At 32.0% G+C, this 25,180-nt stretch overlaps 1 pseudogene; it reads right to left on the bottom strand.

The window, feature by feature from the left end:
- Window positions 1-18,224: 18,224 nt before the first annotated feature.
- Window positions 18,225-18,957, bottom strand: LOC109816648 (E3 ubiquitin-protein ligase RING1-like; annotated as a pseudogene).
- Window positions 18,958-25,180: the final 6,223 nt, after the last annotated feature.

Genomic DNA, 25,180 nt, shown 5'->3' with positions numbered 1-25,180 from the left:
TTCATATTTTAAAATTTTGAGTTTGAGTTTTAAATATGTAAAAAAAAATTATTATTTAAAAATTTAAGAGTGGGATTGTTTAAAAAATATATACAATATGTAAAGGGAGTTATAATAATACTGATGTAACTTTTACTTTACACCGCTCAATAACTTTATATTAAATGCGAATTTTGTAAACCCAACCGTTAGATTGAAAGTTCATATCACTTAAATCATATATACAAAATTTTATATTAATTCAAGATGATTTGATACTTCATTTTTATAAAATAAAATTGATGTAATATATTCATTTCAAAATATACTAAAATATGAATGGTTTGATCACCTTTAAATTATTGTTCAATTTTAACAAAATTTGATATACATATATAAAGTGATATGAACTTTCAATCTAACGATTAGATTTACAAAATTCACATTTAATATAAAATTATTAAGCGGTGTAAAACTTGGTAAAAGTTACACCGGTGTAATTATAACCCCCTCATATATATATATATATATATATATATATATATATATATATATATATATATATATTATAAATATATGTTAAAGATGTATTAGGTAAAATAGTAGATATGTATATTATTCGTTTTAAATTTATACTCCATGGGAATTCCTATATTATTTGTTTTTAAGAAAATATTAAATAGTTGTAAATAAAAATATATACTTTTATTATAAATAAAAAAATAAGTATATTATATTAAATATTTAAAATCTTTTTTAAAAAGGTAAAATTTAAAACGGTCCAAAATTTATATATTAAATTTAATTCTAAAGTACCTTTTATTTTTAATTAAAATATAATACATGTCAAAGTAGCTTTTATAATACCATTTAATCATAAGCAAAAGTAATCATATTTATGATAACCATTATAAAAGTTATTTAAATAATGATTTATTATTAACAGTGTAAATTTTTTATAGTGTAAATTGAAATTAAATTCTTGTGAAAGATTATATATTTTCAAGATTAATTTCTATTGGTGTTAAAAGATTCCACAAAAGAATCCCAGGTGTTGTACTTGAACTAGACTCTGAACCGAAACTGCACGAGACTGACAAGTCATGGATGTGGCAACGGTGGATATGAAGCTGTAATGGTGCCCTGGTGGTATTTTTTTTTTATTTAATTTTTTCCTTTGGGAGTTTACCAGTTGGGTTGGGAGAGACAAAAGTTTAGAGTCTGACATGCTTTTGATTTTATTTTTAATTTTAATGAGTTGTCAATTTTTAGTGGTTGTGTGCAAAATGTGACGTGTTTTGTCGCATACAAGAATTACTCTAAAATTTGTCAATTCTTTCCCTGGTTGGGATGTATCAAAACTTATGCCTTTTCTAATAAAAGTGGACAAGTACCAACTTGGAAATAGCCATAAAGTGCAAGTTTTGTTTAGGGATATTAAAATTATCCGGGAGTATGACCACATAAATGATGATATGTGTTAATTTTGTCAGAACTTATATTTTTTAAAAATATTTTAATATTTTTTATTTAACCCATATTAATTTATAACTTTTTAAATAATAGTCCCTAGCCTATTTAAATATGTTTTATCTTCTTCATTTTCTTACCCATTTCATTTTCATTTTTGTTCTCCTTAAGCCTCCATCGGAATCCGAAGCCACCGATTCAAGATCGTTGTCGCTGCCGCCGGATTCTTCCCGGAGCTCTTGCTTCGCTTGTTGAATTACATTCAAGTTGCCCATAAGGTTGAAATTCAAAATCGCGGAGATGGAAGAACTGTTCTCCAACATGCTCCTACGAGAATCTTCCATCACAATGCTTATGTTCCGGTCCCACTCCGTGCCGTTTCTCAACTGCACTGCGGCGGCGACAGTAGCAGCAATAGAGGTGGAGAACATGCTAGGGTTGAAGTAATTCTCACGGAAATAGTGCGACAGCGCAGACATGGTGGAGTCGGAGCTGCGGAGGGAGATGTTGAGAGAGGTGAAGTTGGCGGGGATGGTGTCGGTGCCGAAGCCAGAGATGTGTCAAAGAGAAGAGAAAAAATGAAAATGAAACGGGTAGGGAGATGAAGAAGATAAAACATATTTAAATAGGCCGGAGGCTATTATTTAAAATGTTATAAATTAATGAGGGTTAAATAGCAAATATTAAAACATTCTTAAAAAATATAAGTTCTGACAAAATTAACACATGTCATCGTTTATGTGGTCCTAGTCACAGAAAGTTTTGGCACCCCCTAAACAAAACTTGCACCAAAGGAAATGCCTAAAATAAAATTAAAAAAAAGTGGGACATGTCTGCTGCATCTCTATTTGAATAAGTTTAATATTAAAAATAGAATATTTTTCGTTGTATACATTTCTACAAGATATATACTTCAAGTCAAACAATTTCAATGTTTTTAAACAGACATAAAAATTTTCATAAAATATCTATCAGACATTATCAATGTTAATTTTTCACTCAATTGAATGTGGATGAGAAGATCAGTCTCTCTCACCCACAACATCTCCTTCTCATAGAGATTTCCCTAAGGCATTCTTCTAATTGATGAATATTGTCCTAATGCATCTTTCAATGAGTTTGCCTTATGGTATCTCTTTCCTTTTTTCCTCTCCACCACTCATAAGAAGACTCGACACAGGGTAAGGGTAAGCCTCTGTTCACCATTTATATCCTTTGTTTAAAAAAAAAAGAATGTTTAAGCCGCACATCTAGATGATTTTGTCTGTGTGATTATTATATGTGCAGAGATACAGATATCAACTTGTGTTTTAAGCATGTTATTAAAGTTAAACTGTTCGTACTTTAAGTATATATATAGTTCTCTTGCTTAATATGGAATTTTTATCGAAGGTTTACTAGCATATGTGTGAGGCTAAGAAAATTGGATTATAATTTCTTGCTAATATAATTAGTTGTTTGGTTAGGTTACAGTGTTTTGCAGTTTGCTTTTTCACATTGGGTCATGCCAAGAGAAATATATTCAATATAACCATGTAAAATTGTTCATAACAAACTGCTTGGTGTTTTGCAATTTGATGTATCACATTACCTTTTTGATAAATTAACTGATGGTAGTAGCTCTAAGAACAATGTTAGGCACACACATCACTTCATAGTTTCAAGCTTCTAAATTTATCATCATCTTATTATAATTCTATAATGTTGTACTTTTTTAAGTCTGTACAGTACTTTACTCTCTTTTTGTCATTTTCACATGATGCATTCTCGTTCAAGTGATGGGTAGCAAGCTTTATTTTGCCTCAATTTTGTAGTGTAGTAATAACTGAAGATCTGCTTAAGGGGGATTGGTTCTTAGTGATATGCTTGTTGTACATTGTTGTCCATCTTCACATTCATCACGAACAAGAATCTTCTATCTGATATGAAAATTATACAATCACAAAAATTAACAATAACCTGAGACGTGTGATGGTACTGTCCTTAAGGACTTATCCGCGTGATCCGCAAGTCCCCCAAGATATAACGGGTTCTTGTTAGAAAATATTAAATAACACTATAATGTGACTCATGTGAATTAAGAGCTTAAACGTGATTTAATAAAATAAAAGGACTTATTGACAAATATGGGAAGTTATTATTTTCAAAATTTATAACTGCTGATAACTAACTTGATGGAAGTTAGTTGAATAAGAGGAACTATTTGAGTTCTATCTCTGCCATATGAAACATCTCTCATTGTTTTACCATCAAAGAAAGTGATGTGAGAATATGAAGCATGGAAAGAGATAGATTGGGAAAATGTGATTGAAGAACTTATTCTCATTACAGTTGTCATGGATCAAGGTAAGTCTTTCTTACTATTATAAATGTATGTGAGAATCATAAATTCTAAGATCTTTATGGTATGCAGTAGTTTTCTTAAATCGTGAATGATATATGAAGGCTACAACTTACATGTGGTATCAGAACATGTTTTGTGAAATTTATGATTCTCCACTAATTAATGATGTTTTTCCAATTTTATGAATCCTAATTCTAATCGAAAATGGGTCAAGAACCATATTTTTTGTTGTGCATATTGAGAATGGTTTCAATTTGAAATGTCCCTTAAAATCGATCCTGTTACGAGAACCATCATATTATGGATTGTTATCAATTGCTTAAAATATATATATATTGAATTTAAATGGAATTGCCGAATCATTTTCTTCATTGTGAATTTCAATTTCAATTGGAAATTAATTGGAATCGTGCTATTATGTTTTCGCTGTGCTTCTCGGAATTGTTTTCAATTTGGAATTGCTTGAAATGAAATTAAGAACCTTCCTGTACCTAAAATTCAATTTGACATGTAATTGGTTGCAATATTGTCAATGATTATATTTATATATGATGTGATTAGAATTAAGGGAATTTAGTCTCATTTAACTAATACGCACAGTTACAACATGTGTGTGTATTTTGCTCAGAATTGTATTTATTTTGGGATTAAATGTATGATAGATTTGTAATCATCAAAGTGGTCAAATCTTTATGTTTTAGTTAATTCCAAATTAATAATAAATTTTATTTCAATTACCCATAGAATGGATGCTAAATTATAAATTATTGATTTATGGGTTGATTGAAGTTTATTATTATAAGATGTTTATGGATCACCCAAAGGTTGATTAGTTATTTTTATAATTAATGGATATGACTGTTGGTAGTGAGTATGCACTATTAGCTTTATTTACATATCCAAAGATAATAAGTATTTCTAATTAATGCATATATCTTATCAAATAATGTTAATATTATTAACATCATTATGTTTTGTGTATTAATGTATCACCCAAAGGAAAACATTAGTATGCATAGAATGCTTGTTTGTTGTTTGAATTTGTATCGTATGTTTAATTTATGACTCAAAGTAATAATGTTAAGCATGTGTTAATTGCAGTATCTGTTCCTGTATCTTTGCATTCTCATGCTATGTCTGTTTCGGTCTTTAATGGGTTGAATTTCTCTGATTGGAGGGAACAAATCCAATTTCACTTAGGTGTGTTGGATCTTGATTTAGCTATTCAAGTTGAAAAACCTACTGCTATTACTGATGATAACAGCAATGAAGAGAAAGTCCATTATAAGGCTTGGGAAAAATCAAACAGACTTAGCCTGATATTTATGCGAATGAGCATAGAAAATAACATTAAGTCTGCTCTTCCCAAAACTGAAAGTGCAAAAGAGTTTATGAAATTTGTGGAAGAGCGCTCCCAAATTGCTGATAAGTTTTTTGCTGGGACATTAATGAGTACCTTAACCACCATGAAGTTTGATGGTTCTCGTACTATGCATGAACATGTCATTGAGATGACAAACATTGCAGCAAGACTTAAGTCTCTTGGAATGGCAGTAGTTGAAAATTTCCTTGTGCAGTTTATTTTGATCTCATTACTGTCTGAGTATGGTCCTTTCCAAATGAACTATAATACCATGAAAGATAAATGGAATGTGCATGAATTGCACAATATGTTAGTTCAAGAGGAAACCAGACTTAAGAATTAAGGAAATCACTCCATTCATTATGTGAATAATCAGGGAGCTGGAAAGAAAGTTAATAAGAAACATGGAAAGGGAAAGGGACCATTAAAGATTGATGAGTCCTCTACTAAAATCCAGAAGAAAACTGACAAATGTCATTTCTGTGGGAAGTTTGGTCATTTCCAGAAGGATTGCCCAAAACATAAAGCTTGGTTCGAAAAGAAAGGTGAGCATAATGCTTATGAATGTTTCGAATCTAATTTAACTAAAGTTCCCCATAATACTTGGTGGATTGATTCTGGATGTACAAATCATGTTTCTAATATGATACAGGGATTCCTTACAACCTGAACCATAAGCCCAAATAAGAAGTTTGTCTTCATGGGGAATAGAGTGAAAGTTCTGGTGGAAGCCGTCAGGACTTATCGTTTAATCCTTGACACTGGATTTCATTTAGACTTGTTTGATACTTTTTATGTACCTAGTATTTCTAGGAATTTAGTTTCCTTGTCTAAACTTGATGTTGCTGGATACTCTTTTAGGTTTGGGAATAATTGTTTAAGTTTATATAAGCGTAATTGTATGATTGGATCTGGTACACTTTGTGATGGTTTATATAAATTGAATCTTGATAATTTATATGCTGAAACTCTTATGACATTGCATCATAATGTTGGCACTAAACGTAGTTTAGTGAATGAACGTTCTGCTTACTTGTGGCATAAGCGTTTGGGACACATTTCCAACGAAAGGATACAAAAGATTAGTAAAGAATGAAATTCTTTCAAATTTAGATTTTACTGATCTAAATGTATGTGTGGATTGTATTAAAGGTAACAAACAAAACACACAAAGAAAGGAGCCACAAGAAGCACTCAGCTTCTTGAAATTATACACACTGATATATGTGGACCTTTTGATGTTAATTCTTTCAATAAAGAAAAGTACTTTATCACTTTTATTGATGACTTTTCACATTATGGGTATGTCTATTTACTGAATGAGAAATCTCAAGCAGTGAATGCCTTGGAAATTTATATAAATGAAGTGGAAAGGCAATTAGACAGAAAGGTGAAAATTGTCAGGTCAGATAGAGGTGGTGAGTATTTTGGAATATATGATGAGAGCGGACAACATCCTGGTCCATTTGCTAAGTTCCTTGAAAAGTGTGATATTTGTGCTCAATACACAATGTCAGGTACACCACAACAAAATGGTGTTTCAGAAAGGCCTAATCGAACCTTAATGGATATGGTTAGGAGCATGTTAAGTAATTCATCTTTACCTGTATCATTGTGGATGTATGCTTTAAAAACTGCCATGTATTTGTTAAACAAGGTTCCTAGTAAGGCAGTTCAAAAGACACCTTTTGAGTTGTTGACAGGTAGGAAACCCAGTTTAAGACACCTACATGTTTGGGGTTGTCAGGCAGAAATTAGAATATACAATTCGCAAGAAAAGAAACTGGATGCAAGAACAATCAGTGGGTATTTCATTGGTTATTCAGTAAAATCAAAAGAGTATATGTTTTACTGTCCTACCCATAGTACAAGAATTGTTGAAACTGGAAATGTCAGGTTCATTGAAAATGGTGAAATCAATGGGAGTGAAACTTCATAAAATGTGGAGATTAAGGAAGTTAGAGTACAAGTTCCTTTAACTAGTGCTTCTACTTCAAGAATTGTTGTTCCCCATGTTGTTGAACCAAACAACAATCAAGAAGAACAACAAATTAATGATCATGTGGTTAACAATGAACCTATAGTAGAACAACCATAAGAAATAGTATTAAGAAGATCTCAAAGGAAAAAAAGATCTGCTATTTCAAATGACTATGTGATTTATCTACAAGAGTCAGAAAATGACTTAAGCATTGATAATGATCCAGTTTCATTTTTAGAAGCTATTAATGGTGATAATTCTAAAAAATGGTTAGAATCCATGAATGATGAGCTTAAATCAATGGCACAAAATGATGTATGGGACCTTGTGGAATTGCCTGAAGGGTGCAAGAGAGTTGGGTGTAAATGGGTCTTTAAGACTAAGTGTGACTCTCATGGCAATATCGAATGACACAAGACTCGACTTGTTGCCAAAATTTTTACTCAAAAGGATGGCATTGATTATAAGGAAACCTTTACTCCGGTTTCTGAGAAAGATTCTTTCAGAATTATCATGGCATTAGTAGCTCATTATGACCTTGAGTTACATCAAATGGATGTTAAAACTGTCTTTTTGAATGTGAATTTAGAAGAGAATGTTTATATGGACCAACCAGTGGGGTTCATTGAAGAAGGAAAGGAACATATGGTGTGTAAACTTAAGAAATCAATATATGGACTTAAACAAGCTTCCCGACAGGTATATTAAGTTTAATGATACTATTATATCCTTTGGATTTAAGGAAAACACCGTTGATCGGTGTATATATCTGAAGGTTAGTGGGAGCAAGTTTATATTTCTAATTCTATATGTTGATGACATCTTGCTTGCAACTAATGATCTTGGTCTATTAAGTGAGACTAAGAAGTTTCTCTCTAATAACTTTGAAATGAAAGATATGGGTGAGGCAGGCTATGTGATAGGAATAGAAATATTCCGTGATAGATCACAAGGATTGTTAGGCTTGTCTTAGAAAGCCTATATTAATAAAGTTTTAGAGAGATTCAGAATGGATACATGTTCAGCATCTCCCGTTCCAATACAGAAAGGAGACAAATTTAGTCTTATGCAATGTCCAAAGAATGATTTGGAAAGAAAATAGATGGAAAATATCCCTTATGCATCTATTGTTAGGAGTTTAATGTATGTTCAAACATGTACAAGGCTAGATATTAGCTTTGCAGTTGGTATGCTTGGTAGATACCAAAGTAATTCGGGATTGGATCATTGAAAAGCTGCAAAGAAAGTCTTAAGATACTTGCAAGGGACAAAGGATCACATGCTTACTTATAAGAAATCTGATCATCTTGAGGTGATTGGATATACAGATTCAGATTTTGCCAATTGTATAGATACAAGAAAGTCTATATTTGGTTATGTGTATCTTTTAGCCGGAGGAGCAATTTCATGGAAGAGTGCAAAGCAGACAGTCATTGTTGCATCCACTATGGAGGTTGAATTTGTGGCATGCTTTGAGGCCACAGTTCAGACTAATTGGTTGCGAAATTTTATTTCGGGACTTGGAGTAGTTGACAGTATTGCCAAGCCGTTAAAAATTTATTGTGATAATTCTGCAACTGTTTTCTTTTCTAAAAACGACAAGTATTCCAAAGGTGCTAAGCATATAGAATTGAAATACTTTGTTGTTAAAGAAGAAGTTCAAAAACAAAGAGTGTCAATGGAACATATTAGCACTAATCTTATGATTGCTGACCCTTTAACAAAAGGGTTACCGTCCAAAGTATTTACTGGCCATGTAGAGAATATGGGCATTATGTCTACTATTGAATGTTGAATGTTAATGTTGTTATTAATGCCTATTTGACACTCTGAGCTCATTTAATATACAAGTTTCTGAAATTTGTGTTTTCTACTTTATGTATATGGATGCAAATTATGATGCAGAAAACATATTATGTGTTTATTAATGAAAGAGTGACTTTATGTTTGAACCCATAGTAAACTTATCATTTTACGGTCATATTAAGGAGAAGAATAATATAGTAATACATGGAAGGAAATGTGTTGATTGAATGACATATAACCGTCATGACTCTTATTATTTTTGTATCTTTAATTATGACTAATGATGGAGCCAATTTATCTAAGGTCTTTAATGCGCATTATGATTTATGTAATTATTAAATCATTAAGTGTTATGACATCACGAGTCAAGTGGGAGAATGTTAGAAAATATTAAATAACATTATAATGTGACTCATGTAAATTAAGAGTTTAAACGTGATTTAATAAAATAAAAGGACTTATTGGCAAATATGGGAAGTTATTATTTTCAAAATTTATAACCACCGATAACTAACTTGATGGAAGTTAGTTGAATAAGAGGAACTATTTGGGTTCTATCCCTACCATATGAAACATCTCTCATTGTTTTACCATCAAAGAAAGTGATGTGAGAATATGAAGCATGGAAAGAGATAGATTGGGAAAATGTGATTGAAGAACTTATTTTCATTACGGTTGTCATGGATCAAGGTAAGTCTTTCTTACTATTATAAATGTATGTGAGAATTATAAATTATAAGATCCTTATGGTACGCAGTAGTTTTCTTAAATCATGAATGATATATGAAGGCTACAACTTACAGTTCTTGAAGGAAATTGATTCCGTGTCCATTGCATTACAAATCAGAGTAATATATACCAGATACAAGCGCCAAGATAGGCTATAAAATAGCTAACTAATGGCTGAAATTATGGTAACAAATATTGACTAGCTAAATAAAGATATATACAAGTAATAAGAGAATATATGCTAAATATATTCTAACACACCCCCTCAGTCGAAGCGGGAGGCTCTCGTATGCTTAGACTGTCCCTGAAATCATTAAATAGAACGCGCGGAAGCCCTTTTGTGAAAATATCAGCAATTTGGTAACGGGACGGCACATGAAGCACACGGACTTCGCCACGAGCCACTTTCTCACGAACGAAGTGAATATCCATCTCAATGTGTTTGGTGCGTTGATGTTGAACAGGATTGCCGGATAAGTATATCGCACTCACATTGTCACAGTAAACTAGAGTAGCCTTTTGAATGGGACAATGCAACTCTAGAAGCAGGTTTCTGATCCAGCAAGAATCAGAAACAACATTAGCCACACCCCTGTATTCCGCCTCGGCACTACTGCGGGAGAGAGTATGCTGCCGTTTGGAAGACCAAGATATCAGATTATCCCCGAGGAAAACACAATACCCAGAAGTGGAACGACGGGTGTCAGGACACCCACCCCAATCAGCATCTGTATAAGAGATTAGTCTATCAATGGTGGATTTGTACAAATGCAAACCATGGGATAAAGTACCCTGAAGGTAGCGTATGATACGCTTGAGAGCACGCATATGCTCATTTGTCGGAGCATGCATATGAAGACAAATCTGCTGCACGGCATAAGATATATCAGGCCGAGTGAAAGTAAGATATTGAAGAGCCCCTGCAAGACTGCGATATTTGGTTGGATCATTAAAAGGAGCATCGCCGGTGGCACTAAGCTTGGACTTAGTGTCAACGGGAGTAGGACATGAACTGCAGTTAGACATGCCGGCACGTTCAATAATTTTTGCAGCATATTGTTTCTGAGATAAAAAAAGACCATGGGCATGACGAGTAACAGTAATACCCAGAAAGAAACTCAGAGGGCCTAAGTCCTTCATAGCAAACTCAGAACCCAAAAGAGTCATAAAATACTTACGAAGACGATCAGATGAAGCCGTAAGTATTATGTCATCCACATACAACAGAATATAAGCAGTGTCAGAACCATTCTTGTAAATAAATAAAGAATGATCTGACTTACTGTGAGAGAACCCAATGGTAGCAACAAAATCAGCAAATCGTTGATACCAAGCGCGAGGAGCCTGTTTCAAACCATATAAAGATTTCTTTAAGAGGCAAACATGATTTGGATGATCTTTGTCTCGAAAACCCATGGGCTGATGCATATAAATTGTTTCATTAAGATGACCATGTAAAAAGGCATTCTTGACATCCATTTGATGGATAGGCCAAGATTTAGAGACAGCAATACTGAGAACTGCTCTTATGGTAGCAGGTTTAACCACGGGGCTAAACGTCTCATCACAATCAACACCTTGCTCCTGTGTTTTTCCATCTCCTACAAGACGAGCCTTATAACGCTCAAAAGAACCATCAGATTTATATTTATGGCGCAAAATCCACATAGAACGAATAACATTCACATCCGGTGGCCTAGGCACTAATACCCAAGTCTTATTATCAATTAAAGCAGTAAATTCATCTAACATTGCACGATTCCAATTTGGGTCACGGAGTGCACTAACGGGATTTTTTGGAATAGGAGAAATGTCCTTAGTGGTGGTCGCGTGACAATTGGTAGAGTACTTAGGATTTGGCTTATGAATGCCACTCATAGAACGAGTTGTCATGCGGTGGAGCATGGGGTTATTGGGCCTAGGAGAGGAGTGTGGTGCTGACATGGATGTAGGTGATGAGTTTGGGTCAGGGACTGGGCCACGTGAGGTGGGCGAGGCCAAGATAGGAGAAGAAGTTGGAGGGGGCTGCTGCAGCGTCGGTGCTACATGAGGAGTGGGCCGAGACTGAGCAGCATGAGAAGTGGGGGTTGCTGAGCCCGTGTGAGACTGCGGCCCATTGGGAGGAATAGGTGGAGAGTTGGGCCGTTGGGTTGGGCCAGGCTGTGGATTTGGCTGTGGTGCTAAATTCTGAGAAATAACATGCATGATTGATGGATCAATATTATCACTCAGAAAATCATAATTTGTAGGAGTGGTTTTGTGGAATTTTGAAAACGGAAATTCGGTTTCAACAAAACGCACATGACGACAAATTATTATTTTTCCACTAGACATATCATAGCATTTTGAGCCACGATGGTTTGGAGCCGGACCAAGATAGGCACAAGGGGAAGACCGTTCCTGTAATTTGTTTATAGTAGTGGAGGGAAACAATGGAAAACATAAACAACCAAAAACACGCAAATCCGAGTAAGAAGGGTTACTTTGATAAAGGATTTGTGTGGGTGATAAATAATCTAAGACCTTAGAAGGAAGGATATTAAGAAGATATGTCGCCATAGATAGAGCATGATGCCAAAAGGACGGTGGCATAGAAGCATGAGCTAGAATGGTCCGAATGATATTATTGATGGATTTTATGTGTCTTTCGGCTTTACCATTTTGGGACGATGTGTGAGGACAAGAAAGACGAAAGACTAAGCCATGATGATCAAAGAACTGCGCAAGAGTGCCATTAATATATTCCGTGCCATTGTCATATTGAAAAGATTTTATATTACGTTCAAATTGAGTTCTGACTAAAGCATGGAAAGATATGAATAATTGTTTTACCTGTGATTTTTTTGCAATAGGAAAAGTCCAAAGAAATTTGCTATAGTCATCAAGAAAAAGAACATAATAATGGTGCCCGGAAGAGCTGGCAATTGGAGAAGTCCAAAGATCACTATGAATAATATCAAACGGTAGAAAAGTGTATGAGAAAGAATCATAAAAAGGAAGTTTAGCATGTTTTCCAAGAGGACAAGATGAGCAAAAAGTCTTACAAGCCTTATTACATTCAATAAATTTAGTACTACGAAGAGAATTGATAATAGTATCGCCAGGATGACCTAAGCGATTATGCCAAATATCATGAGACATAGTAGTAAAAGCTGAATGTTTGGGTGCTGTGGCTTGAGAATTTGAGAAGAGTGGATATAAGTCCCCAACACTGTCACATCTCATTAGTCTGGTCCCCGTCTGTAAATCATTGACCGAAAAACCAAAAGGGTCAAAAGAAATAGAAACCATATTGTCAGTGGTAAATTTACGAACAGAGATCAGATTTTTAATGAGTTTGGGAGCATGTAACACACTTTGAAGAACAAAGGGAGGATGAGGTGGGGGTAAATTAGTGCTACCGTGACCGACAACCGGAATTAAATGACCACTACCAACAACAATGTTTTGATGTTTAGTGCTTGAATTGAAATAAGACGAGAGAATACCTGCATCCGCCGTCATGTGAGATGTCGCGCCGGTATCCATGTAGTAGTTTCCATCAGGTTGAGAGAAAGATAGAGCATGCATAGCGGCCTCAATATCAGTTGGCGTGTAACTAGCAGTAGATGGAGTCATGACATTGAAGGCTTGAGGTTTGGGCCCAAGCACGCCAGGCCCAGTAGGTGGTCGTTGGGCCGTGTAATTTGGTCGTGGCTGCCAAGAATAGGCAGGGAAAGGACATGGTGGAATGGTCCACCCTCCCCAATTTGGCTGCCACTGTGGCCATTGAGACTGAGCTTGAGGACGTGGCTGCCACTGACTGGACTGACCACTACTGGCCCCACCTTGCTGACCGGACGTTTTGTCGTTCCCCTTATTTTTGTTGTTGTTGCGCCCTTTGTTGTTACTGTTGTTGCGTTTAGGAGCAGAGGAGGAGTCATTGCTAGTTGCTGCAACCATGGCTGTGCCACCGCGGGTCCCGGATTCACGTGCGACACGTGCTTTGATGGTGCGCTCTGCCATTTTCAACCGTGATCGACAGCTTTCGAATGAAGGTAGGGGCTCTTGATTTTGGATGAAATCAACCGTACCACTGTAGGCCTCTGGCAAGGAACCTGTGAGACGTAACACGAGCCGCCCATTTGACACCGGGGCATCAACATCCGCAAGCCGGTCTGCAAGAGATTGAAGGTAATTGCAGTAGGTGTCGATGGTATGGTGTTCCTCGAAAACGGCACCGGTGAAGTCTTCTTCGAGGAGGGTTGCTCGCGAAGCCTTATTGTCCTGAAATAAAGCTTCGAGCCGTTTCCATGCTCCCTCGGCTATGTCATTGCGTCGTAGGATAGCAAGGAGAAGGTCAGAGGAAATGGTGCCATATATCCACTGGAGAATCGCAGCGTCAAGACGTTTCCACATGGCAGGATCGACTGTTTTTGCAGCAAGGTATGCTGCTCTGGCAGGTTCCTCTGTGGGTGGGACAATATGATCGTAGAGATCGTGAACCCGAGTAAGGTTGGTAAACAAAGCAACCCATGAGTGATACAGAGCCTGCTCGTTATCTAATGTGACAGGAACAAGAGATTTCACATTGGTGATAGTGAGGGCAGGGTGAAATTTGGCGCTTTCTGCCATGTTTGAGAGTGAGAAGAAGAATGGGGGAAGAAGAAAAAGATGAACGGCTAGGGTTCAAGAGATAGGATTGAAACTGTCTGTGATACCATGAAGGAAATTGATTCCGTGTCCATTGCATTACAAATCAGAGTAATATATACCAGATACAAGCGCCAAGATAGGCTATAAAATAGCTAACTAATGGCTGAAATTATGGTAACAAATATTGACTAGCTAAATAAAGATATATACAAGTAATAAGAGAATATATGCTAAATATATTCTAACAGTTCTTCCCAATTAAAAATTGAGGAAACAGAACTTACAAGTTTTCTTAAGTGAGAATAACCCATAAGACTCATGATATAATCAAGAAAAGATGTGTGTGGATATATATCCTCAAAATCTTCTGTATGTTATATTTATAATAAAAAAAAACTGTTTCTCAAAACTACATTTGACCAAGTCATAAGATAAAATATATTATCTCTTGAAGACCAAGTCAAAATATAAGATAAGACCTAATCTAAAAGACTAAGTCAACAAGACTAATTCTAATTAAAATATTTATTTAATAAAGTATAATTAATTTAAAATATTTTCTAATTAAATAAACATATTAACCTTTTTGAACATCACTCAAAAATACAACAATGCTAACTAAGGCAAGAAATTCATTTTAGTAAAAAAAATGATAGAGAATCTCTATTAATGCTAACATATCACTTCATGCATTTCAGTCTTGAAAACATTAAAAATATGAATGTTTAAAACTAAAGACTCGGAGCAAGAATGCTTGCATGTGACTAAAATCAACGTGAATTGTAAGATAATTAATAGAACCAAGCATAAAGTAGTAATAGGAATAAGCTATGGTGTTAGAGTTGTCAGAACTAGGAATTAAGCTTAAATATTATTAATTTTTAATTATTAGAGTTGTTAATTTTTTGTTTTTTTTTATTTTTGTCAGAAGAGACTTATTCTCGGAAGCAATTAGGTAGAGGGATATGAATTATATAGATTATTAATTTTTTATACCTATGGACGAAGGGATGAGGATGATAAAAGTCATTACGACAAGAAGAGACTACATCTAATAATTTCTTTGTTTTTATAAATACCACTTTTTTAAGGATTTCTTAGTTGATATGTTATAAGCTTTTCATTATATGTTAATGGGGATATATTCTCATTTCCATGTAACTTTATGTATTCTAAATGATTTGACTTAGCTAACAAGTGGAACATGGGTAAACTCTATGATGTGTATGTATTGCTGGCACAAGGAGTATTACATAGCTTATTAAACAATCTTATCTTAAATTGAGAAATTATTAATTTGTTAAGATGAACAAGGACCGAAAGTATATATTTTACTTTGGTTAAGTGCTCTGAGTTTCCATGTCTGTAAATGCCATACTTATGGTGGAAATATCCATGTGTCAGCTCTTTTGTATTTTTTATTAACTATTGTTTATCACTTTATCCAAATTGTGTTATTGTAGTATGATTCATATATTTTAGTTTTTTTTTGGCATGTTATATATCGTGAATAATTTTACCCTTTTGTGTACTTATTTTAACTCCATTTTTTTTTATGTGTATATAGTTTCTCTCAGTTCCCCTTATGAATATCTTTATCTATGTTTGTATTTATATTGGGTTTTAAAAATGTGGTCAACTATCTTATAAGTACCACTTATTTTTATTTTTATTTTCCTACTGTTTATCAGTTACCTTCTCAGTAACACCTAATTTCTTTATTGTTTTTTAGAGTTAATGATGTAGACTGAAATTTGAATTTGAATCCAAATATTAACATTAATTTTTGCATCCTAAAATGATATCATATTGTTTATATATCAGTTAATGGATTGAGTCCTTCCTCACACCTCTCTTTGTACTGAATTCCTTTATCTCTTATTCTTTTGATTCCTCTTCACCTGAGTTTTGAATTTAATTTTATATCATGAATATCGTTGGAAGACCAATTGATATGGTGAAAAATATGTGAGAGAAGAAATGATTAGATTATTAAGATTAGGTCATTCGTATGTACTTAATGATCAATGTATCAATTTTATTTTATTTTTATCTTCGTATTGAGCTAACTACATTCACGGTCTAATTTCTCTGTAGTACCTTAAAGTGAGAGACAGAGTACCTTTGATCAAATTTTGAAATTCATTTTTGATCGTTTGTCTGTAATGTATTCCAAAAGTAAGGGATGCTAAGTGTGTGTAGCCTGCTAAGAGGAATCAAATGTCACCTGGTATGTCTATTCAAAGCAACTATATGGCCATTTAGATAATCAGTTTTATGAATATACAATCCAATTTAACAGCTCAAGAATTTATTTCATTTATTAAAATATACAAAAATTGATTGGTAATTGGTAGTAATTATCATATATTGACTTAAAATATAATGAGTGTTTTAACCACTTCCCAGTCACGATGTTGAGTTGTTGACAAGCTTTCTGCAATGCAATATGTTAATTGTATAAAATAAATGAAAAGTAAAAGAAATGACTCTTACTATAATCCAAAACAACAAATAGATTGACATCAACATCGAACTCAAGAAAGAGACCTACATCAATGCAAAGCACAATAGATATTTTTAAAAGAATTGCAAAACATGATACAAGGAGATGCATGAAGTACATGAATTAAGTAACTCACGGTGGTCGTGACCTTGCTGCAGAAAGTTAGTGGCCATAACTCATAAGTCATAAGATGCTGAACATCCAAGAGAATTGTGCTTAGATTAGATGTAATATATCCACTTTGATAATTAGATTAGATTGGTAATATTAGCATTATTACCATGATTAATTACAGGTGCATGAAATTTTTATTTTATTATAAAGATAAAGATAATCGACTTCCACTTGCTTTTAACAATATATTTTGACAAATATATTCCCGAGTTCGCATTATAATTATCTTTCATCTATTATTTATATTTTGTCCATTGTGGTTAACTTAGATGTTTTTCTTGACACGAAATAAATATATTAGATGTTATATTTCTTTAATTTATAATAAGATTTCATGAGATTAGTATGCGAACATTAAAGTGTGATAACTTTAATGATTTGTTTATGCAATTCAAACTTAATTTTTAATCTTCGTATTTGTATAACTCAAATCCTTCTTAAATTTTTCAAAGATATACACCAATACATACTTATCAATAATATTTTAATTATAATTAATTTCAATTTATATAAATTCTTATATATTTTTTTAGCAAATTTGATGATACCTATACGTGTTGGAGAAATTAAATACATTTATCATTTTATATTTTAAAATTAAAAAATATTTAAATTTAAGATAAGTTACATTGTTTTTAATTAAAAATAATTTTTTCATACATAAAAAATTATAATTTTATAAATATTTTAAATAAAATAAAAAAAATATACATTAAACTATACCAACTTAAATATTTCTATTTTTCCTATATTTTTAGAAAAAACTCAAATATCTAATTATGTTATCTCAATATAAAAAATAATTTTATAGACATGCATTTTTAAGCAGGAGTATCCTTCTAGTTATTATTTAATTATATGACTTTTACGTATCTTGTCTGAATTTTATTTGTTCACTTTATGGAATCCATATGGCCCCACGTTTAAGAGGTGCTTTTGTTTTTCTTTGAATTTTTAATGACCTTTTGGGCTTTTTAGTTGTGGGTCACATCTGTTAGGGTTGAGTGGGTTGGGCTGTCTCCATGCCTCTACAGTGGCCTAAAATGCGGGTGTGAATAGCAATATGGCAGATGATAAACACACCTCCACTCTCGTATAAGCACGCTCTTTTTTTAAAAAATATATATAAAATGTCTAAATTACCCTTAAAAAAATAAAATTTCTAAATTTACACCCCTTTCCCCACACTCCCCGTACCCCGCACCCTCACACCCCCAAAAACCCACACACTTCAATGTCATCGATTGTCAATTATACTATAGAACCAGAACATCGAATCATGAATCCAATCAAAAACTAATATATCTCATTCTCAAATCAAAATAAAAACAATGAATGCCTATCAACTGAAATCATAAAAAACAAACAAAACACACAAAACCATATTCAAACAAGAACTACTCACATACAACTTCAATCTATATCTTCTGGAAAATTCCTCCATCTCCTTTCCCCGCTGTCGTGCGTAGACCCACCTGCATCAAAAGGATTCCCCAGATATATTCTAAAAGTCCTGTGAACAGGCCTGTTACTCCCCCTTGCACCTGCACCGCCATTGTCGCTGCCACCACTATCTCTCCCACTGGACCTCGACCCATCACCGGCGTTCCCCTGCGTCCGATTCTCATAATCGGCGTCATTTGTGGGCAATTCGTACCGGCACACGCGACAAGAGTTGTGCAGGCGAAGCCAGGGAATCAAGCAATCACCGTGGTACACGTGCTTGCAGGGCATTTGCATCACATGCGACCCCTTCTCGAACTCTCCTGGCAAACCGCACACTGGTTCAGCTCCGAGTTCAGCATGTCTTCTTCGACGGTGACGGTGGGGAGGTTCTTGACGACGTCCTTGGCGGCAGGCGGCGTGCCATAGCGGTTGGGGTCGTTGTCGGCGAGCTGCTGCATCAACTGCTCGAAGCCAGGGCCGGGGTGCGGAAAAGGGGGTGTAAATTTAAGAATTTTATTTTTTTTAAGGGTAATTTAAACATTTTATATATTTTTTTTTAAAAAGGGGGTGTACTTATATGAGAGTGGAAGTGTGTTTTTCATCAGCCTAGCAATATCCGTGAACAAAGCCCATTTTTATCAATTCTCACTTCTATGTCCATTTTCACAGCCCATCAGTTTCCTAACGTTCAATTGTGATCGCTACTTAATTTCCATGACTGTTTTGAGACTTTGAGCTCAAGTTCTGTTCGTTGAATTTGCTGCTTGTTATAGCAATTTCTAGCACGTGTTGCAGCCTCTAATTGAAGTAAAATTAGAATAAAACAAAAACAATAAGATGAATATGTGTACACAGAAAAAAAAATACTATGTAAATTTTATAAAAATTCATTTAATTGGTCATTTACTTTCTATCAAATTTATTTAATTGAAGAATAAATAATATTATATAAAATGTAAGCACCATACTCTATGCAATTAAATAAATGAGTTGTATAAATCTATTCACAAAATTATAAAATTCATGCTAACACAGATAATATTGTATTCTTCAATTAACTATTTTAAAAATTAAACTATGAAAATATATAAAAATAAAAAAAAAATTAAGACAAACGAAGTATTTATACATAATAATTGGACTTCCAACAAAAATCTTCTTCTTCTTTTTTTAGACATGCATTTTTGCTACACATAAGACAAAACATTCATGTAAAATTACATGAGATAAATAATTTATTTGAATAGTATGTATAATATTTATATATGAAATTTGTACAAAAAGTACTTATTTGACGAACATGATATTGACAATAATAGAAAATTTAAAAAAATATTATTATGCATAAATTCTTAGAAAAAGATTGATATTTAATTTTGTAATCTCAAAACAAAAGTTTAACCCCAACTTATTTTTAATATAGCTTGTCTTCAGATATTTAAGTATGTATTGTTTGAAACATTTATAAACTTATAGTTTATAATATGTTTATTAAAAGTCAATAATAACAATGCTTTATTTTAATTTATGATATCATTTAGTTGGTGAAAAAAAAAAGTCATGTTACTATATATATATATGGTACTCTTAAATGTTTATAAATACTTATAGAAATAAAGTAAATTAGAAGGGATTATTTACTGTATATATACATAATACTATTAGATATTATATTTTTCAATAATGTAGATATTGATAAATAGTAATAAAAAAAATTGTGAAGTGAAGTCCAATAATGTAAATTTCTTAGTTAATTGTTATATATGTGTGTGTAATCTTATCATTTTTATAAATTTTTATATAATGTAAATTTAATTGATCAAACTATGAAATTATATGATATTATACTTAAGACAAGTATATCAAATTTTACATGATTTGAACTTTTATATATATATATATATTTTAAAATAAATATTTACACATATTTTAAATATCATATTAAATGAATTTTAAAATAAAAAATGCAATGAACTAGTAAATAATTTTGTGTGAAATTTGATATAAATAATCTTGAGTATAACATCACATAATTCAATGGTTGGATATCATTTAAATTTGTATTATAGAAAAAGTTATTAAAAATATAAGATTTGGTATAAATGTCTAAATTTTATACCTAGTGTCAAAATATCTGAACTCTATCTATTTATCTATCATCTCTTATTTATATATATATATATATATATATATATATATATATAGATAAGATACATATATTAAAATTTGCAGTAAGTATTATCTCTTAGATTTTAACTTAATTGAACTTTAATTTCTTATAATTGCATTATCTTTTGGTGATCATGATCCTCATCTCCCTTAATTATTTGCAAGTATTTTTGTAGCAATCATATTTTTTTATTATTAGTTAAAGTATTTTTAGGAACTTTTTTTTAGGAGAGAATTTTTAGGGATCCTCTTAACTACTTATCTAATTTAGTTTTTATTTATCATAATTATTTATAAATTAAATTTTAATTTTTAAAATAAATTATCTATAAATAAAAATAATCTTGGGTTACAATATAAATTATTTATCATAAATATAAAAGATAATGTATATATTTAAAATTATTTATTTTATAAATTTTAAATATAATTTATATATTCAAATAATACTAATTTTCTTTTGCACATATAATTTATTATAAATTTTAGTAATATAATAAACATTTAACTTGTGCATTGCACGTACTAAAATACTAATATAAATATTTTTATTTTCTTAAATTCAATTACATTTTCTATATATCATGTTTAATTTTTATTGTTAAATTAAAATTTATTTGTTTTAAGTTCTATCATATCATATTGTCTTTAATATATTTAGAATGGTATGATTATATTATTATCCTTCAAATTTAAATCAAATAAAATGTTCTTTTTATATTAACTTAATTCATTGAAAATATAATGGAATGATTTTAATGTATATAATTAAATAATTTATACAAAACTAATAAAAAAAGTAATTTATACAAAAAAATATATTAATCGGGTGCATTTGCAAGAATAAAATGTTAGGTTTACTTAATTATATCAAATACTAAAAGTTTTTTCTTCTTCTTCAATTCGGTTTGATAATTTGACTGAGTTGGATGTTAACAATTCTTTAAGCACCTTTAGTTACAATCACAAATTGACAACAAATTTAACGGTGTTCCAAAAATTAAATACTACAAGGCCCGAATGAAGAAAAAATTGGTTAAAAACTTTACCTATGCTCAAAGACTCGTATTTTAATATATACAGGAAGTTGAAGTTCCATGTATAGTTATTATTAATTATTTTGTTTGTTAAATTTTTGAAATTTTAGATATTTAAAAAGTATAACGATCGAATCATCTTTCGGTTAAATATGATAAATATTTTTACTTGAAAATAGTCAGTTATTTATTATTATCACATTTAAGAAATATTCACTCGTATCAATATCATATAAGATTACTACAAAAAAAAATTTAATGTTTGAATGTACACGATCTTTAACAAGAAGATAAAAGAAATTTGAAATATTTGTTTTTATTGAAAAAGATATAAACCTTATCCTATTACACTTCTTTTCTCTATATATTCTTCAAAGCTCTCAATTTTAGTTGTTTCAACTTTCAAGACAATCATATCACTCTCTTTTTCTTCTCTTTTTCCAATGTATGATTTTTTGAGTACATTAGATATGAAGAATTCAAGGCACTCAGAAGATGAGAATGATCTTACTGAACTATCACTTTGGCATGGTAGTCCAAAGAGAGCGAGAGACTCTCCCACAGTAACCCCTCCTCAGCCAAATATTTCTTCCATGGAAGAAACACAAATACTAAACCCTAATCCTAGCTCTTCATCAATGCCATCTACCAATGACATCACAGTAACCCCTCCTCAGACAAATATTTCCCAGTCTAGATTAGAGATGCGTATTCCACAATTTAATGGACCTGAGAATAATTTTGATGTGGGTATTCCACAATTTAATGGACCAGAGATTAATTTTACTCGTGATATTATCACTTTAACAGGTAACCCTGAGTCTTCCCATACTAATCCATCTCCCGAGCACAACATCAACCCTCAAAATGCTGCTGATGTGGGTGGAAATCTTTCCAAACCAACTTCGGGTCGCACTCGTCGTGCTCCATCTAAGGGTTTGGCTAGAGGAAAGAGTGAAATAATTCCAACACTTTTTCCTTGGGCTACAAATCGTCGAGCCACCGTTCACAACCGCAAATATCTTCTACAAAACAATATTCACATCATCACAGGAAAAGTTCAGTGCAAGAGGTGCGAGCAAGAGTTCGAGTTGAGGGTCGATCTGGAAGAGAAATTGGCTAAGTTACGAGAATTCATCAAGAAGAAAAACTCCATGTTTGATAGGGCACCCACTGCTTGGGTGAATCCGGTGTTGCCAAAATGTACGGAATGTGGAAAAGAAAATAGCGTCAAACCCATCCTCGGAAACACCAAGAAAAAAACAATTAATTGGTTGTTTTTGTTGCTTACCCAAATGCTGGGTTTCTGCACCCTTAATCAACTCAGATATTTTTGTAAACACAACAAAATTCATCGAACCGGTGCCAAAGATCGCCTTCTTTACGTTACCTATATGAGTCTCTTGAATCAGCTTGTTCCTGAGTGGTTCGAATAATTCTTGATGTACTCATACGATTCCTGGTTTTTTTGAGTCTAGGTCATTTCAATTTGAATGTTTGTTTTATTATTGTTAAGTTAGTTTGAAGATATATATATCTTATGTTTACTTTCAAGTAGCAATATATACGATATTCTCGTGTTATTTGTCATCTGCTTTTGCGTAAGATCGAAAGCTATTATATATTTTAGAATTGTTCTTTTACATCTTGTGTTCACGACTTTTCCATGTGTACGGATAAATACAATATTTATTACAGGTTTGATGCAAAAGAAAATGATTTTCGTTTATGGGAGAGATCAACTATAGGCTATAGCTCGATATAATTTAATCAAGAATTTAGCATTCTTATTATCGATATATTTATTTATTTCGAACTGTCAAAAATTTATTAAAAACTCAATTAAAAGCACAAGGAAAGTCTTATTTAAGTTAGGACAAAAAAAATAATGTACACCTCAAATGCAAGAGCAGCATACAAAAGTTATAAAAATAAGGTAGCACTGCTATTGGATAAAACGGCTGATACCCCATATTATTATATAAATAAGTTTTTTCTTGGCTGATAAAAAAAAAAAATAATTCAGCAATTGACATCAGTACTGTTCCCTCCAATTAGACCTTGCAAATGCTTGATATGCTCTTGTGCTTCATTATTATACATTGTTGTTTGAAAACCAAACCACCAAAAAGCATAAATACAAAACTAAGAAAAATAGGTTACATTCAAAGAATAGACGCTTAATTAAGTATCCTCCATCTTCTCAAGGCATCGTACACAAATTTCTGCGGTCTCATTGATTATTTCCCTTCTAGGAAAAATTCATTGTTGTTGGAAATTTATTTTGAATTGATTCTATGCAAAAACCAACACTTAGCAGAGTAAGCTTGTGCCACAATATCTTCCATGAGCCTCCCCATTCAATGTTATTATATGCTTATAATGGATTTATTAATATATATATATATATATATATATATATATATATATAAAGAAAACGAATTACGGTCAACTAGTAAAATTAAAAATAAAAAGGTGCAATAAACAATGACATTGTCCACTTCCAGATTTTAAAAATATATAATATCTAAATAGACAATATTATAATTATTTTTTAAATTAAATTTTAATATATTCTATAAAAATATCAACAATTAAAAATAATTTTAAATTAAAATTTATAAACATTATATCTAGTCCTTATAAAATATTTTCTGTTCTTATAAAATGAGTATATATTAGTTTTGATTCTTGTGAAATATTTTTTCTTTGATTTTTATTCTTTAAAAATTTAAAATTATTTTTTTTTTGGTATATTTTACTACTTTTTTGATATTATTTCTCAACAGGCAGGTGCAAATGATCTTATCATGCAACAGGTTCAGAATTTTATATATGCGAATGGGAATTATCAGCCTCCCTCTGCCTTTGATCTGGACAAGTCATTGTTGAAGGATTTGTTATTCAACCAAAGTCCCACCAAAGATGTTGCCCTAGCGTTTGGCTCGATGAGGTCTGTGTGCCATTTGCACCAGTTCTAGAGAAGCTTTCCCTTTCAGGTAAGGCCGTTTTTTTTTTATAGAAACTCTTGAAGACAATGTCATACCCATTTGCCTGCAGGAGAACATGATAAATGCTAACTCCCCTATAAAAGGTTTTCCGTTTGAAGGGAGCTGATCATTCTCCTTTTATATCTAAGGCTCAAGCTCTGCATAAGTTTTGATAGAAATCTCAAAGATCCTCCGAGTACGTTCATTGGCTAAATTGTTTGTGAAGTCCTACTAAAGTCATCATTTTTCTTTTTAACAATAATTTTAAGGTATATAAATAGCATATATTTTAAAAATTTATTAAATTTTTTAAAAGTTTCATGCACTCTCAGTTGTTTTTATCATTTAAGCTTTTAATAAATAAATAATTAAAAATAATCATATAATAATAGAGACTAAAAATAATAATTCTAAATTTTAGAAGAATAAAAAATAAAAAATTATTTTATAGGGATCAAAATCAAAATTTATTCATTTTATGAGAACCAAAAGTATATTTAGACCTAAAATAAAAATATACTACCTTAATATATATTTTAATAATGACAAAT

The sequence above is a fragment of the Cajanus cajan genome, chromosome 4 (genome assembly GCF_000230855.2).
Source record: "Cajanus cajan strain Asha chromosome 4, NIPB_CcT2T_4, whole genome shotgun sequence".
In the NCBI taxonomy this organism is placed as follows: domain Eukaryota; kingdom Viridiplantae; phylum Streptophyta; class Magnoliopsida; order Fabales; family Fabaceae; genus Cajanus; species Cajanus cajan.
The sequence above is the reverse complement of the archived record's forward strand: the minus strand, read 5'-3'. Positions and strand labels throughout refer to the sequence as shown.